The sequence below is a fragment of the Pholcus phalangioides genome, unplaced genomic scaffold (assembly GCF_987345545.1).
Source record: "Pholcus phalangioides strain wild (caught in Gottingen) unplaced genomic scaffold, Ppha-v1.0 ptg000012l_1, whole genome shotgun sequence".
Lineage (NCBI taxonomy): Eukaryota > Metazoa > Arthropoda > Arachnida > Araneae > Pholcidae > Pholcus > Pholcus phalangioides.
Window position 1 is genome coordinate 16,110,337 of NW_028301605.1, and position 16,391 is coordinate 16,126,727.

Consider the following 16,391-nt stretch of genomic DNA (forward strand, 5'->3'; position numbering starts at 1 on the left):
TTGTTTGTGGCTGTTTTAACTTTTGTTTGTGTCTATTTTAACTTTTGTTTGTGTGTATTTTAACATTTGTTTGTGTGTATTTTAACATTTGTTTGTGTGTATTTTAACTTTTGTTTGTATCTATTTTAACTTTCATTTGAGCCAATTTTAAGCATTTTTAGTGCCTATTTTAAGCATTTTTAGTGCCTATTTTAAGCATTTTTAGTGCCTATTTTTAGCATTTTTAGTGCCTATTTTCAGCATTTTTAGTGCCTATTTTTAGCATTTTTAGTGCTTATTTTAAGCATTTTAAGTGCCTTTTTGGTTGCCTGTTTATACAATTTTTAGTGTCCAAACTTCCGGTCTCTTCATTAAATACTGAAATTACTGTAGCGAATTCATTTTACTGCTCAGTTATTGCTGACCTCAGTCCACTTCAACAGTAGCAATTCCGCCGCTCATTCGAACAGTCAGTTCATTACAATACTGCCATGACTTCGTTTTTTCGGTTTTCCAGGCAGTATATAAAAAAGAAGAGACCAAAAAAAAAAAAAAAAATTTGCATATCGACATTAGAACATATCAAAAGATGTTCTTATGAGCAAAAAAAAAAAAAAAATCTTCCAATCCCATATTTTTTTTCCAGTAAATACCAAAAGCAAAAAAAAAAAAAGGAATCCGTTTCGCTGCGAAAGCTATAATAATAATAAAAAAAAACGCACCCAAGAATAAAAATAATTCCAACACAAAAAATAAGTAGGAATTTTTATTCGAGAATTTTCTTTCGATCATCTATTCATAGGCATCCAACCGAGTCGTGTAAACACACCCACTAAGAAGATCTTCTTATTCTTCAAGATGCCGGCAAGTCAATGGGAAGAGAGATAGAAAGAAAAAATAAAATAAAATAAGAAGAGAGATTTAGTTTCTATATCAGTTTCTTCTTCTCGTGAAAGCAAAAAAAAAAATCCCTAAAAAAAATAATAATTCGAAAATTTCCCCGATCGATCACGATCGATACCCCCATGATACGCCTTACATACACGTAAAGTGGGAGGATGATTTTTCTACAATTCGCATGCATGCATGCGTGCGTGCGTGCAACATCATAGTGATGATGATTTTTGTGTTTTCGCACATACGTCGACCATTGATTCGAAAATGCTTGATGGCACAAGTTGTTGACATACCGGATTAAATACCGTTTTCCCTTCACCCCCCGTTCTCTTGTCCCGTCTTTCCCGTTGGAAAAGGAGATGCGGGATTATACTGTACGGATAGAGTGTACAGGGTGTGGGTACATAGATAGTCGTGTAACTTTCCTCCGGCAACATCTTTTACCCCATGATCTTGGTGGGTTATTCGACACCTGTTATTATATGTATATGCATGTTAAAGGTAGGGAAAACTTGACTGGGAAATCTTCTCTCGGATGTCATCTTCATACTCTCGCACTCTTATCGTTCCACCATCTTTGTGTTGATCCGTTTCGTATGAACGAGAGAGAGAGAGAGAGCCCATGGATCATTGAACCATGATCTAAAATGTTACTATGTATTGAAAAGTTTTCCCTTAAATAAACATTTTTCGAAGTTGATCATTGAGATGGATTTTCCATCTTCAGGTTATGTGCGTGTTTATAAGATCTTGCGATATTTATTATCTTTCGGAAAGGTCCCGGATTTGACTTGGAAGAGAGGGACCTGGACAAAGCAGGTGCCCTCATGGATCTTTGGCCAAAGATGGTGAGTTAAACGGATGTTTTGTTCGAGTTTGTAGGCCCGTAAAATGGTCTTGTCTTCTAACGCTGAACCCTATCTGCTCGTATCGATATCATTCCAGTATTGACGATAGAATTCAGATATTGCGTTTCGGGATGTTTTAAATTAATGTTGCCTGGATTTTTTCCCTTACTGCTTTCATTCTATCTTTGCAGTTTTATAAAAAAAAAAAAAATTTGGCCCTTTTTTGCCGTTTTCTCAAAAAAAGTTTTCTACCGTACATTGTATTGTTTTCTAAATTTTAGGCCCTTTTTCCCTTTACCCGAACTTCTGACACCCCGCCCCTTCCTTACTCTTGCTTTGAATTCTTGTCTTTTTCCCCGTTTTCTTGAATATCTGTCCGTTTTCTGAATATCTGCCCCTTGTTTTTTTCTGATGCTGCACTTCCCACTTTATATTTTTTTGCGGGATATCTGCCCCCTTTGTCATTTTTCGGAATTTTCTTCCCCTTTTCCTTTTTTCTGCATTATTTTCTCCTTGACCCTTTTTTTTCAATATCTTCCCCTTTGTCCTTTTTCTGATTTTCTCCCCCCCCCCCCGTCTTTTTTCGGGATATCTGCTTTTTACACCTTGATATGAATATCTCCCCGCCCCCCGTTCTTTTCCTGAATATCTGCCCTCCCGCTCTTCCGGAATATCTACTCACCCCTCGTATTTTTCGAATTTGTCCCCCTCCTCCCCTTTTCCGAATATCTGCCCCCTCTTGTCCACCTTCTGAATTTCTTCACCATCCCCCGTCCTTTACATCTGACTCCTTGTCGTTCTCCTGAATATCTGCTATATTTTCCTTTTATGATTTTTTTGTCCCCTTGTCTTTTTTTCTAGATATCTGCTCCCTTGTCATTTTGTGAATTTCCACCAGCGTATATTCCTTTCTTCTAAATATCTGCCTCCTTTTCTGAATTTCTGTTTCCCCCCCCCCTTCTCCCCTTACTGAAACACCTTTTTCTGAACATCAGCTCCCTTGTCCTTTTTTTTCTGAATTCCTGCTAACCTCTTTTTTCCTGAATATCCGCCTCTCTTGTAGTTTTCTGAATTTTTGGCCCCCCCCCCCTTGCGCTTTTCCGAATTTTTCTACCTCCTCTGGTTCTTTTTTTTTCTGAAGAACCGATTTCAGAAGTACGCATTTCTAAGACTACGTAAATGCTTCCTACGCATTCGGGGGGTGGTGGGCACGCTCGCTTTCCAGGCATGTGTACGTTTTAGGCACTCTTTACAGGCGTTTCTGGGAGTGCGCAAGAGTGCCCGATGAATTTCTAATAGGGGTAGCAGCACCCACGTATTTCAGGGACACGCGCGTTTCCAAGACTATGGAATGCAAACGTCTTCCGATTGTCCTGGAATTCGAAGGAACGTTAATTCATATAAGCAATTAAAAAAAATATCATTCTCATGACTTCATTATCTTTCATACTTTGAAGAATTCTTCCATCAATGAACCTGATCTCCATTCCTTAGAAGCTCATACCCTGTGCTATTTTTTTTTTTTGTCCCGGAATGAATGATACAATTCTTAAGACCTTCAGTGAGGCATCGACGATACAGTAGAGATAGAGGTGGAGAGAGAGAAATTGTGTCCTTTAGATATATAATATACATACATTTATCTCTTATTTTTCCCTCTTCTCTATTGTTTTCTCCAGGACCGGGAATTGAAAAAGCTGCTTATATAATAATAATACTGTCTGGGAGATAAGACTTCCGGAGCGAGAAAAGACGTGGAAAACTTTCCAGGTCTTTTTCATTGATTTTTTTAAAAATATTATGTGCATCCTTTTGTCCTGGATCAGGACCCTGTCTTTTGTTTCCAGTGAATTCTGTTTTTTTCCCCCTTGAAGGGTAGGGAGCATATCTCCTAAAATATGCACAATTTTCATTTCCTTTTCAATTTTTTTTCCCGAGGACAAATAAATAATAAGATATGGAAATCTTTATATTTCTCTCTCAAAACAATCTAGATATCTTCTCTCCAGGACGGGAAAAAAATGTCCCGTTTTCTTTGATTTATTAACGGATATGGATCTTGATTTGTGGAATCACTGAATTAAATTTTGTTATTTCAATGGAACTTATCGGGAAATATTCTTCACGGGATTTTGATTACATTTATCCGGACAGTAAGAAAGAAAAATCAGGACTTTCCCCGTTTGAAGATCTTAAAGAGCTAGTCAGGTTTCTTAGATGGATGGACCGATGTGTGTATACGGCAAGTGTGTCAGTGAGCGATTGACAAGCGAATGAGCAAGTGGTGGAATCGGTAAGTGAATCAGTGTTGCAGCTAGAGCAGCATTTTGTTGCACACAAGTTAGTAAACCCGTGAGCTACTCATGCTTTTGATTCTACCGGTGCGGGCCACACAGGTACTAGCTCACTCGCTAATTTGTTCACCAACTCGCTCACTCACTCAAACACCAACTTACTCAGGCGCTTGTTCACTCATCGTTCACAAACCCGCTCGCTAATTATCTCAGTAACTTTCTCACAAACCCGCTCGCTAATTTGCTCAGTAACTTTCTCACAAACCCACTCACTAACTTATTCACTCACTTGTTCACAAACCCGCTCACTAACTTGTTTTCACAAACCCGCTCATTAACTTGTTTTCACAAACCCGCTCACTAACTTGTTCACTCACTTGTTCACAAACCCGCTCACTAACTTGTTCACAAACCCACTCACTAACTTGTTTTCACAAACCCGCTCACTAACTTGTTTTCACAAACCCGCTCATTAACTTGTTTTCACAAACCCACTCACTTGCGCCCAAACTCGTTCATTCACTACTCGTTTGATTGCTCACTCACTTTCTTGCTCATTCAATCACTCACTTGTTCACAAACTCCTTCATTCACTGCTCGTTCGACTGCTCACTCACTATTTACCTTGATCAATCACTCACTTGTTCACTAAATTGCTCACCTGTTCACAAACTTGTTCATTCACTGCTTCTTGCTCATTCGATTGCTCACCTGTTCACAAACTTGTTCATTCACTGCTTCTTGCTCATTCGATTGCTCACTCACTTTCTTGCTCGTTCAATTGCTCACTCACTAATTTGTTCACAAACCCACTCACTTGCTCACAAACCCACTCACTTGCTCACAAACTCGTCCTTTCACTGCTCGTTTATTTGGTCACTCACTCTCTTTCTTGTTTGATCATTCACTTGCTCAGAGACTCGTTCATTTACTCATGAATCTGCTAACTCGGTTGTTGACTCTTTCACCTACTCGCAACCTCATTTGTTTACTGACTGTTACTCACTCAAGATTGCGGTGAATTTTGCATTCGACACATTTTCTGTTTAGTGAATTTTCCATCAATGAAATTTTTTGTCAAATATTTTCGTCCGTAGATTTTTCTTTCGGTGAAATTCTCCGTCGGCGCTTTGTCTGTCGGTGAATAGTTCGGGCGATGAATTTTTCGTTTACGAATTGTTTATCGGTGAATATTCCATGCAATGAATTTTACGTCAGTGAATTTTCCAGCGACAAACTGTATGTCGGTGAATTTTCCATCGACGAATTGTTTGGCGATGAATTTTACGTCGGTGAATTTTTTTATCGACGAATTGTTTGTTGTAGACAAATTGCACGCCGGTGAATTTTCTATCGACGAATTATTTGGTGATGAATTTTACGTCAGTGAATTTTCCAGCGATAAATTGTTTGTCTGTGAATTTTCCATTGGCGAATTGCTTGGCGATTAATTTTACGTCGATGAATTTTCCATCGACGAATTGTTTGTCACGATTTTTTCATCAACGAATTGTTTGTCACGATTTTTTCATCAACGAATTGTTTGTCACGATTTTTTCATCAACGAATTGTTTGTCGTGAATTTCCGTCGCTGAATTTCTCATCGACAAATTTTCCATGAACAACGCTCTGTGTAGAAACAGTATCCAATTCCAGTCCACCACATGAAATCATTCTGGTTAGCTCTCCCTAGCAATTGTTCAAAATTGTCCGGACAGATTCACGGATTCAACTTATACGTCTCCCATTTTTATAAGACAGATCCAATCCACAATGAAAAATATAAACTCGGCACCTGCCGCAGTAGGATTATGAATAAGCGGAATCGTTGGCAAAATGGGATGGATTGGGCCACTCCCAATCGATTTCCACCCTTCCTTCTCACGCCTTTTGCGGTTAGCCTTTCTTTCTTTTTTAGCAAACCTCCTATATGTATTTTTTATATAATATCAGTACTCCCTGTTCTCATTCCTTTCTTTTTCATACGTATTATGTATCATGTGAGTAGGAGGGTTGTGTAATATAAGGGAATGGATTTCATCTCCGCCCTCTTCAATCTTTCACGAATCGCGTCTACCTCACGCACAAAAAGATTAGTAACAATTTTTTTTATGCCCCCTTTTCCGTTTCTTTAATACATTTTTTTTTCGTCTTGGGAGGAGTAAGTGCGTGTGAATTCATTGTGACCTCTGTAGAAACGGACAGTTAGCCGGTACACATTGTACTGCTGACCATTCTAGTATCTACCGATTTCAAGTCGAAACGAAATTTCTGCGAGTGTTTTGAGAGTTTTTATGTGGAAGTGTATAAACTCAAGCACTCACTAACTTGCTGAGGCACTTGTTAACACACACACCCAACTACTTGCTCCAACTAACCTGCTGAGGCACTCGTTCACAAGCCCACTAACTTGCTGAGGCACTCGTTCACAAGCCCACTAACTTGCTGAGGCACTCGTTCACAAGCCCACTAACTTGCTGAGGCACTCGTTCACAAGCCCACTAACCTGCAAGCTACTTGTTCACAAGCCCACTAACCCAGTGTTTCTTAACCTTTTTTTTGCCCGTGGCCCCCTTTGAACCTTTTTTTTTCTGGTGGCCCCTGCCTTACCCTGAGTCTCCAACTCCCATCTAGAAGCAAGATCCTTTATACGTGTTGAAATAATTTTTTCATTGAATTTATACTGAACGAAAATTTTGCAAAGAAAATTGGCATCCAGACCACTGGACTATTTATTGATCTCCCCGCTAGTCCGAGTTCTATCAGAAGCGTCTCAACGCCCCCCCCCCCTCAGGCAAAGTTATCAAAGTCCCTCAGGCTATGTTAGTCCCATACTTAGCTGCAAATAAACAGCCTACACATTTCCTACTTATTTTCAAAATTTATTGTACCATACAAATATCATAATGTCCTTATTTATAAGACTTACTTATGGACATGAGGGCCCCGGGCATGACCCCTCACAAGAGTGGGACAGTCAGAGCTGCAGCCCGGGGCCTGATATGGTTTTCATCATTTTTTGTTTTTCACACTCTAAGTCAATATAGAGAAGGGGGTCTGTGAAAAATCTAGCCAGGGACCTGCGAAAAACTTCATCCCAGGGAACTTGTTGCAAAATGTAGGCGGTGAGGCCCGGTTAGGTCCATGCCCTAAGACGGCCCTGGTTTTATGGGTGGTTTTGTTGGATTCTGTAAGTGTATAGTCATTAATATAAAAGCTTTATTTCTTCACACCTTAATTTTTCTTCTCAGCTCTCTGAAGCCCTCCAAACCACATGTCATGGCCCCATTTTCCATTTTCTTCCGTGGCTCCCTTGAGGTATCCCAGTACCACTAGGGGACCATATGGCCCCTGGTTGAGAACCACTGCACTAACCTGCAAGCTACTTGTTCACAAGCCCACTAACTAGCAAGCTACTTGTTCACAAGCCCACTAACCTGCAAGCTACTTGTTCACAAGCCCACTAACCTGCAAGCTACTTGTTCACAAGCCCACCAACCTGCAAGCTACTTGTTCACAAGCCCACCAACTTGCTGAGGCATTCGTTCACAAGCCCACTCAACTGCAAGCCACTTATTCACTAACTTGCTCAGCCACTTGTTCACAAGCCCACTAACTTGCTCAGGCACTTGTTCACAAACCCACTAACTTCTCAGGCACTTGTCCACAAGCCCACTAACTTCTCAGGCACTTGTCCACAAACCCAATAACTTGCTCAGCCACTTGTCCACAAGCCCAATAACTTGCTCACAAACCTACTAATTTGCTCGGGCACTTTTTCACAAACCCACCAAGGCCGAAAAGACTGTGGTTATAGTGGAGCGAAGAGATACGAGTTCCAAGAATCGCGACTAGGAAGAAAGAAATGCTTATAGGTGTGAAGGAAGAGAGTCTGCGCATAGTAAAAGAGGGTGAATATGACCGGAGTGGTTCTGAAATGTGACGGCGGGATGATGAAGGCCTGTTTGACCCGGGGCTCCGGGCTCCATTCCTGTTGGCCCATTCGTTAAGAAAAATTAAGCTTGTGCTAGTAATCAGGAATATTTAATAATAATTTTTACATGGAAAAATAGACCGATGGGTCGCGAAGTTGATGGTGGTGCTCATTTTGGGTCACGACTGAAAAAAGTCAAGAACCCCTACTGTACATCGCGTATATGCCGCAGTTCAAGTTTGAAGTTTGGACGTTCCACGAAGTGGCCCTTGGGAACCGAAATTACCACATACGATACGGAAAACGCCTAATGTCAACTTCCTTCTGGTTACTTCGTCGACCCCGTAGCTCCAAACAGCTCAAATTTCTACCCTCAGAGGTCTCAGGAATTATAATAGACCATTATAATAAAAGATAATATTATATTACGAAAATTTGTAATTACTTTTTCCGAAAAAATATTGATGATTAGTATTTATAATATCAACCAATATTATTGATTATTATTTATATTTTGTCGTTTTCTCCTCGAAGGAAACAATCTTTCCGAGATGATTGCGATGTTTCAAAAATATTAATTAAGATTGTGGGGCCCTCGAAGTGTTTGTTTTGGGCCGCAAAAATAATATTCAATATATATCTATACGTGTAATGATAGTAATAATATATACACAGTATACACTAGATATTAGACAAACGTTGACCTTGGGCATCGCGGCGCCATGTTTGAATGCCGATTGTATGCATAATATTGGCTCGGAAAGCAAACATGTATAAATTACCATGGTTATTATTATCATAGTCATTTTCATGATGGATGGTTGCGACATGAAAGATATGGATTCCGAAACCGCAGTAAAAAATAAATATTTCCATACAACGGCTTTGATAAGGGCTCATGTTGTATTTGGTTCGGATTTGAATGGATTTCTAGGGCCGCTTAGCAGCCGAATGGATAGCGCACTGCTCTTGGTGCGGTTATCCTGGGTAGTAATCACCAGGATTTCTGTGTAGGTTTTCGGTGGATATGCGCAAGTGTTCGACGCATTTATTGGAATGCGCAATTCCCCTCTCCCTCCCCACGAGCATTTCTAGAGGAATGCTAGACCCAAGAGTCATACGCATGTGTTCAGGAGGGTGTTCTAGTTTCTGGCGCATTTCGAAATTTACTCATGCCTCCTCAGCATTCCATGGGACACTCGCGCCTCCTAAGCATTCCATGGGACACTGCGCCTCCTAAGCATTCCATGGGACACTCGCGCCTCCTAAGCATTCCATGGGGCACTCGTGCCTCTCACGAATTCCATGGGGCACTCGTTGCTCTTACGCATATAAAAGCGTCTTTCTATACCGAGCGTTTTTTCCGGATGGGGGAAGGGTTTAGCTTGAAAAAACAATAAAGCTTTAGTGTTTTAAATTTTAAATTTAAAGTGTAAAGTTTAAGTTCTAATGTTTAAGTTCAAGTTCTAATGTTTAAGTTCAAGTTCTAATGTTTAAGTTCAAGTTCTAATGTTTAAGTTCAAGTTCTAATGTTTAAGTTCAAGTTCTAATGTTTAAGTTCAAGTTCTAATGTTTAAGTTCAAGTTCTAATGTTTAAGTTCAAGTTCTAATGTTTAAGTTCAAGTTCTAATGTTTAAGTTCAAGTTCTAATGTTTAAGTTCAAGTTCTAATGTTTAAGTTCAAGTTAATAATTAAAAAATTGGCCTACGGGGCTCCGCCATAGAATTTTTTTACTTAAAAGGGCTCCGCGAGTCAAAAAAGGTTGAGAGCCGCTGTTCTAGAGTATTATTATTCGTTCATTTATTCTAGTATTATTTCTTTCATCTATTCTAGAGCATTGTTCGCTCACTTATTTTTGAGAATTACTTCTTTCATTTATTCTAGAATTATTTATTTCATAATGTTTTTCATGAATTCCCAAATTGTTTCATTCATCAATTTCGAAATTATTTATTCTAGAATAACAGAATTAATCGTTTTTCAGTGTTTTCAACCATTTTCTTAAAACGATCGGCGAGCCACAAGAAAAAGCTCTGAGGGCCAAATGTGGCCCGCGGACTATGTGTATAAGACCCCTGCTTTGGATCATCCATTTATCGTATTACTAATAGCCCCGGTGACCATTGTTTAGTCACCGGAGATAACGTTTTTGGGGTCTACCAGACCATGAATCCAACATCATCGTTCCCATTCACACCTATAGGTAAAGATGACCACTTTGTCACCTGTCAATCATCTAAAATGACATAGGCATTATTGACCAGGTGGAGCAGCGGTGTCTTCATCAGTCATTCGGAACCAGATCTAAATTAAATATCTTGTCAGTTAGTAAACTACCACGATTCAGTCACCGGAGATCACGTTGTTGAGTTCTTCTATCAGACCGTCATCGGTCATCTATAGTCGAAGATGACCACATTATCATTTGTCAATCACCTGATTGTTTCAAAAGTCTCATTGACCAGCTGAGGCATATTTTACAATGAATATGTGTATGTTCTTTTCTACAAATATACTGCCAGAGGTAGCCAGTCCGTGAGGACAATGAGCCGTCGTAGAGCAATATGACGATGTGGCTTGGCTATCCCACGGTTTCAAGGTCTCTTCACTCAGTCACTCGCAATCGACTCTAAGAATGGTATAGCCCAGTGTTTCTCAACCTGTGGCCATATGGACCCCCTTGCGGTCCTGGGATATTCTGGGGGGGGGGGGGGCCCATGTGTGAAAATCAAATGGGGAGTCATGATAATCGGTGGGAGGGGGGACGCAGGAAGATATGAAGAAATCAAGTTTTCACGGGAAATATGTTGGGGTGGGGGAAAGTGTGACTAAACTTTCAGAATCCAGCTGAGCTGTCCATGAAGCAGGAGCCATCTAAACTTATGTGGGCATGGCTTGGGTTATAGAGGCCCTTCGTGGGTCACATATGGTACTATAATTTTTGAGTGTAAATATGTAAGCTGTTTCGATTACGTAAAGGGGCCCCCCCTAGAATATAATTTTGCCCGGGGAACCTATGATAGTGAGAGGGCCATGCGTAGAACCCCCAAAAGAAGGAAGTTCACTGAACTCCAGGCCCTAGGTAAGACGAGGGGGCCCACGAGAGAAAATGTGGTTCAAAGTGGGCCATACGCTAAAAAAAGGTTGAGAACCACTGGTACAGTCAGCCCAAAGATGACCTTATTGTCATCTGTCAATATGACACGTCTCACTGACCAACTGGAGCAGCGGTCTCTTCACGAGAACGCTTTAAATCAGTGGTTCTCAACCGGGGGCCATATGGCGCCCTAGTGGTACTGGGATACTTCAAGGGGGCCACAGAAGAAAATGTAGAAAGGCCATAACAGGTTGTTTGGAGGGCTGCAGAGGTCTGAGAAGGAAAATTAATGTGTGAAGAAATAAAGCTTTTATATATTAGTGACTATACACTTACAGAATCCAACAAAACCACCCATAAAACCAGGGCCGTCTTAGGGCATGGACCCACCCGGGCCTCACCACCTACATTTCGCAGCAGGTGCGCTAGGATGGGGTTTTTGCAGGCCTCCCCCGGCTGCATTTTCACATACCCCCCTCCTCTATATTAAATTTATAGTGTGAAAAACAAAAAAATGATGAAAACCATATCAGGCCCCGGACTGCAGCTCTGTCAGTCCCATCTTGTGAGGGGCCATGCCCGGGGGTCTCATGTGCATAAGTGACCCCACGTTATGATATTTTGAATGGTACAATAAATTTTGAAAATAAGTAGGAAATATGTAGGCTGTTTATTTCTATGGTAGTATGGGACTGCCATAGCATGACTTTGCCTAGGGGGCCCATGATGTTGAGACGGCCCTAAATAGAACTCGAACTAGCGGGGAGATCAATAAGTTCTAGGCCAGTGATCTGGCCGATTAGCAAAATTCTCGTTCAGTATAAATTCACTGAAAAAAATCAATTCGATACGTATAAAGGATCTTGCTTCTAGATGAGGATCGAAGACTCTGGGTAAGGCAGGGGAGCCACGAGAAAAAAAAATATGGTTCAAAAGAGGGCCACGGGCAAAAAAAGGTTAAGAAACACTGCTCTAAATGACCTACCCAGTCTGACAAGCCCAGTAAGTAAACGATGACCACCAAGCGTCCGGTCAACCAGAGATCACACAAGTCAAAGCCCAAACTTCGTATAACATATTTAAGAGCATTATGCGCTTTTATTACACATTTTATTCCTCTACTCTCGAACATGACTGAATAATCTCGATTCCCCCATCTTCAAAACGCGGTCGTTTTTTTTCCACCTTAACCCTATTCTTAACGACGTGCTCTAAAAAAGAGCGCTTTAAATGGCAAGGAGAAAAATGGAAGGTTGTTACTTACTTCTAACGCCTCCCGTTTCACACGTCACAAACTTTGTGCCATCTAGTGTATATATACACGTTATCTTTCGAAATTAACGTTATTGCACAATTCCTAACCCGGCACGTAGGCATATGCACGCGCGTACGAGCACGTTCCCGGCCTTCCCCCCGTTTTACGTGTTTCCGAGCGAGGCCGCGGCATTTCCCAAGGGTGGGGTTTTTACCCAACTCTCTCTCTTCGGGGTCATGGCCCATCGAATCCGACAGGAAAAAAAAAAAGATATGATGTCGCTTGTGTGTTGTAAGGATCCGACAGCATTTTATACCACACGTTTCCACCCTATCGCACGCAGCGATCATCAGAACCAGGGTTTCCCTGACTGAGTTCTGTGGAACCCTCTCTCTCTCGTGTTGCATAAAACGATGTAACGACTCGAAATCTGTATTCGATATCTTTTCCTCTCCAGTGACTGACGGACGGACGGGACGATGGGGACCCCGGACGGCGGCGGCGGTGGTGGTTGTGATGGGGCCGCAGCATAGACTTAAGATATAAATAGACCGCGCACGCTATTCATAAAACTTGTCGAACGTGAAGAAAAGATGAGCAGTATTGTCGGGGAAAGAACAGGTTCTGCGCTATTACATTTGGCGCGTTTTCGCAGAAGCTAGGATGTTGCTGTAACGAAATTTGACTCAATTCGATCAAGTTGATGAAAACTTTCCTTCATTTTTTCAATGAATTTCACTCATTTTTATGTGAAATATTTAGGGAGTATCAGATTTGAAAAAATAAAGTCTATAAAATAAACAAATATTGGAAAACGGAACAACGTATATGTTGTAAAGCCTAATTCATTTATATTTTTAAATATTCTCTTCATTCACTTTGTCGCTTTTAATTTCGAAAATTTATTTATACGAGGGGTTATTAAAACAAAAATATATCTTTCCAGAACATTACAATTACTCTATATACTCATAATTAATGTATAATTAATTATAATGCATCATATTATGTTATGTAATGTAACACATTCACACTCATACTCATTCAGTCATGAAATAATATTCAAACAATAAGAAAAAGTTTCATTTCTAACATTCCTGAAAAACCTTTTATAACCTCATCACACAAAACTGTAAACACTTACATAATATTTCAGGATTAAAATAGATTTTACTCAAGAAAATTACAGAATCTCATCATAAATTTCTCTAAATTATAAGAATTAAAATTCCATGTAGAGTATATATGTAATAATTTAAAGTGTGTATATATATATAATATTTTAGGATATAATATTTCATATATATAATATAATATTTACACATGTCACATATGTGACATATGTAATCTCTTCGCTCCAAAAGTATGCATATGTTAATCTTAATTTAAGGTATTAAATCGTTTTTAGAATGATTCTTTTTCAAGATAACATCTGAGGTACACAATATATGACTTCAGGTCTTAGTAAAGATATTGACTCAAAAAATCAATTGAATAATTAATTTTCTTGTTTGAAGCGGCAATTTCACATACAACAAACATAAATTAATGAATAAAAAAATTTCTTTTCTGTAATAGTTTTATCTCAGGTGTGAAGAGGGGTAAAAATACTAATATTTTTAGAGGTTGTTATGCACTTTTATGCAAAACTGTAATTGTCTAGAGGGGGGGGGGGGAGTTTTCCTCACATTCTATTTAAATAGAATATTTTTCATAAATTTCTCCTCCTGAAAAGCATATTTTCTTCCAAGTTGAGCAAAAGTCGAATGAACTCACTAGCTCGCCAAATCTCGCCAAATTTTGCGGAGACGTATATTTCAGTTAAAACTTCATAAAACTCACAATTTCAATCATTTATTGCCAAAAATTCTATTAAAACATTTAATAATGATTCATGACATTTGAATTTTACCAAAACTTGGAACTTTAATTGAATTAAATCCAAAATGGAGTCGTTAAAAACTGAGTTTACGTCAGAAATCCATTGCATCGTCAATTTAATATTCCAATTTTTAATTTATAAGAAGGGGATTAAGCGAAAAAGTATTCCCTTGTGAAAGGATACTGGTCCCCCTTTCCTAAACCGCTCAGAACATCCGAAAGCTGCGCAAGTGTTGGCCATTCTAATCAAAAATAAGACAGCGCGTGTAGATCGTCATACGAGTAGCCATAAGGAAAGCATTGCCAGCGAGATTCCCTGACCAGCCTTTCGACTGGAGTCACGTGACTCCGGATCTTTGCTTCACATTGTAACCCCTCGCGCGCACTCTATAGTATTATTACTCTGTGGGCCGCAGCCACCGCCGTCGCCTGGGGAATAGCTATGAATAAAACATTTATTTTCCTCTCTTACTTTTTTTTTCCATGCCCTGGACGATAAAGGGCGAAGATTAGAGACTGATAGGTGGCTCGATATGGAGGTTTATGTTGGGATCAGGGCTGACGTTTTTTGTCTATTGATGGCATTTGGGGGGAAGGGACATTTTTTCGGGCAAGCGTGACGTCACTGGTTACGAGAATATCGGTTTGCGGATTATCTTAGTTAAAGGGCTTGACCATCACCACCTAGAGATAGAAGGCCTTCGCACTCTGCTTTTGACGTGAAGTAAGTAGTCCATTTTCTCTCAGAATATTCAGGGAAAAAAATTCCCTGCTCGTGCCAGTATCCTCGTTGCGTGCTCGAGTGGCATGGTGGTAAGATGCTCGTCTACCATCGTGAAGGTTGTTGTCAGGGTACCGAGTTCGAACCCAAGGGAGGATATAGCTACGATATTTTCCCTAACGAACTCGAGGCGACCACCGACAGACACCGCCTTCACTTCCAACCCATCTCACTAATGGCAGTAAATTGCAATGTAGCGATATGGCCAGAGTTGGTGTTTGGTGAAGTAGTAGTATCATCGTTGCGAGGAAAAAAAATGATCGGGCTCAGAATTGGCGATTTCTATGTCCCACATCCAATCACTATGCGGTATTTGTGAGTCAATCAGGTATATTCTACGCCGAAATAAGAAGAAACGAAATAGGATGCTGTGTTTCAAAATGTGGCAAACTTGCTAGGTAGTCTGAATGACGTTTATGGCAAACACTGCAGAGGCCTTCTATCTGTAGGTGGTGATGGCTTGACTCAGGTGAAATTTGATTGTTTCTGAGGCAAAGTTCAATAGTACTCACCTAGAGGGGTGGCCATATTGACTGGAATATACGTACCTGTTAGAAGCAATCGCCTTGGGCCTAATGGTTGATCGACCATTGTTTCGTTAGACATATGTGGGAGCGGCGAATTCCCTTCAAAAACACAACACCTCGCGCTAACATTCATTCAACATTCAGCTGATTCTTCTAAGAATGTCTAGGGCAGTGACAACAGACTTCATTCAGCTCCCGAGTGGTGTGGTGTAGTGCTCATCCACCGTGAAGGTTGCTCCCAGGTTGTTCGAACCGGGAAAGAATATAGATAACAAGACATCCCCCTCCCTAAACGAGTTTGAGGCGACCACCGATAGATGGCGCCTTCGTTTCCAACCCGATTCGTTAATGGCAGTAAATTGCAATATGGCCGGAATTGGTGTTTGGTGAAGTAACAGTCTTCATTGCCTCGTGATGTCTTTCTTCTCAGCGTTTGAACGTTAGTCTGGTCCGGCCGTCCATGTACGGTCCCTTTCAGTGTACACGAGCTCCAAGGAAAGATTGAGAGATTCGGTGCCTCTGTAGTCTAGGGCGTTCACCCGGAAAGTGAAAGAACGTGGGTTCGATTCCTCGCAGGGGCAGTTGAATTTTCTCTCTTTGCAAAATATATTTTCGCAACAGCCAGTTGTTAAAAACCTTCATACTTATAACTATTTTTTTTTTTAAATTTACCGTTTTTCTTTACTTTCCTCGAGCGGCCGCGGAGCCCTTATGGAGTGCAAACGGAGCCCCAAGGGCTCCGCGGAGCACCGTATTCCATATTCAATAAGTGGCAGTTCTTGGCCATCTTCTTCAAAGACCGGGGACTGCTGATGGATGGGTTCTTTGGTCATCTTCTTTCATGACTCCTAGAGACTCCTTTATCTGAACGCATGTTGTCATGCTGATGTAATTTTTA

The 16,391-nt window shown here is 40.4% G+C and overlaps 1 protein-coding gene across 2 annotated transcripts in view; it reads left to right on the plus strand.

Annotated features, from left to right (window-relative positions):
* LOC149079662 (LIM/homeobox protein Lhx5-like) overlaps positions 1–16,391 on the plus strand; it is a 240,657-nt gene that overhangs the window by 100,886 nt on the left and 123,380 nt on the right. The gene's annotated exons all lie outside the window — the stretch shown is intronic.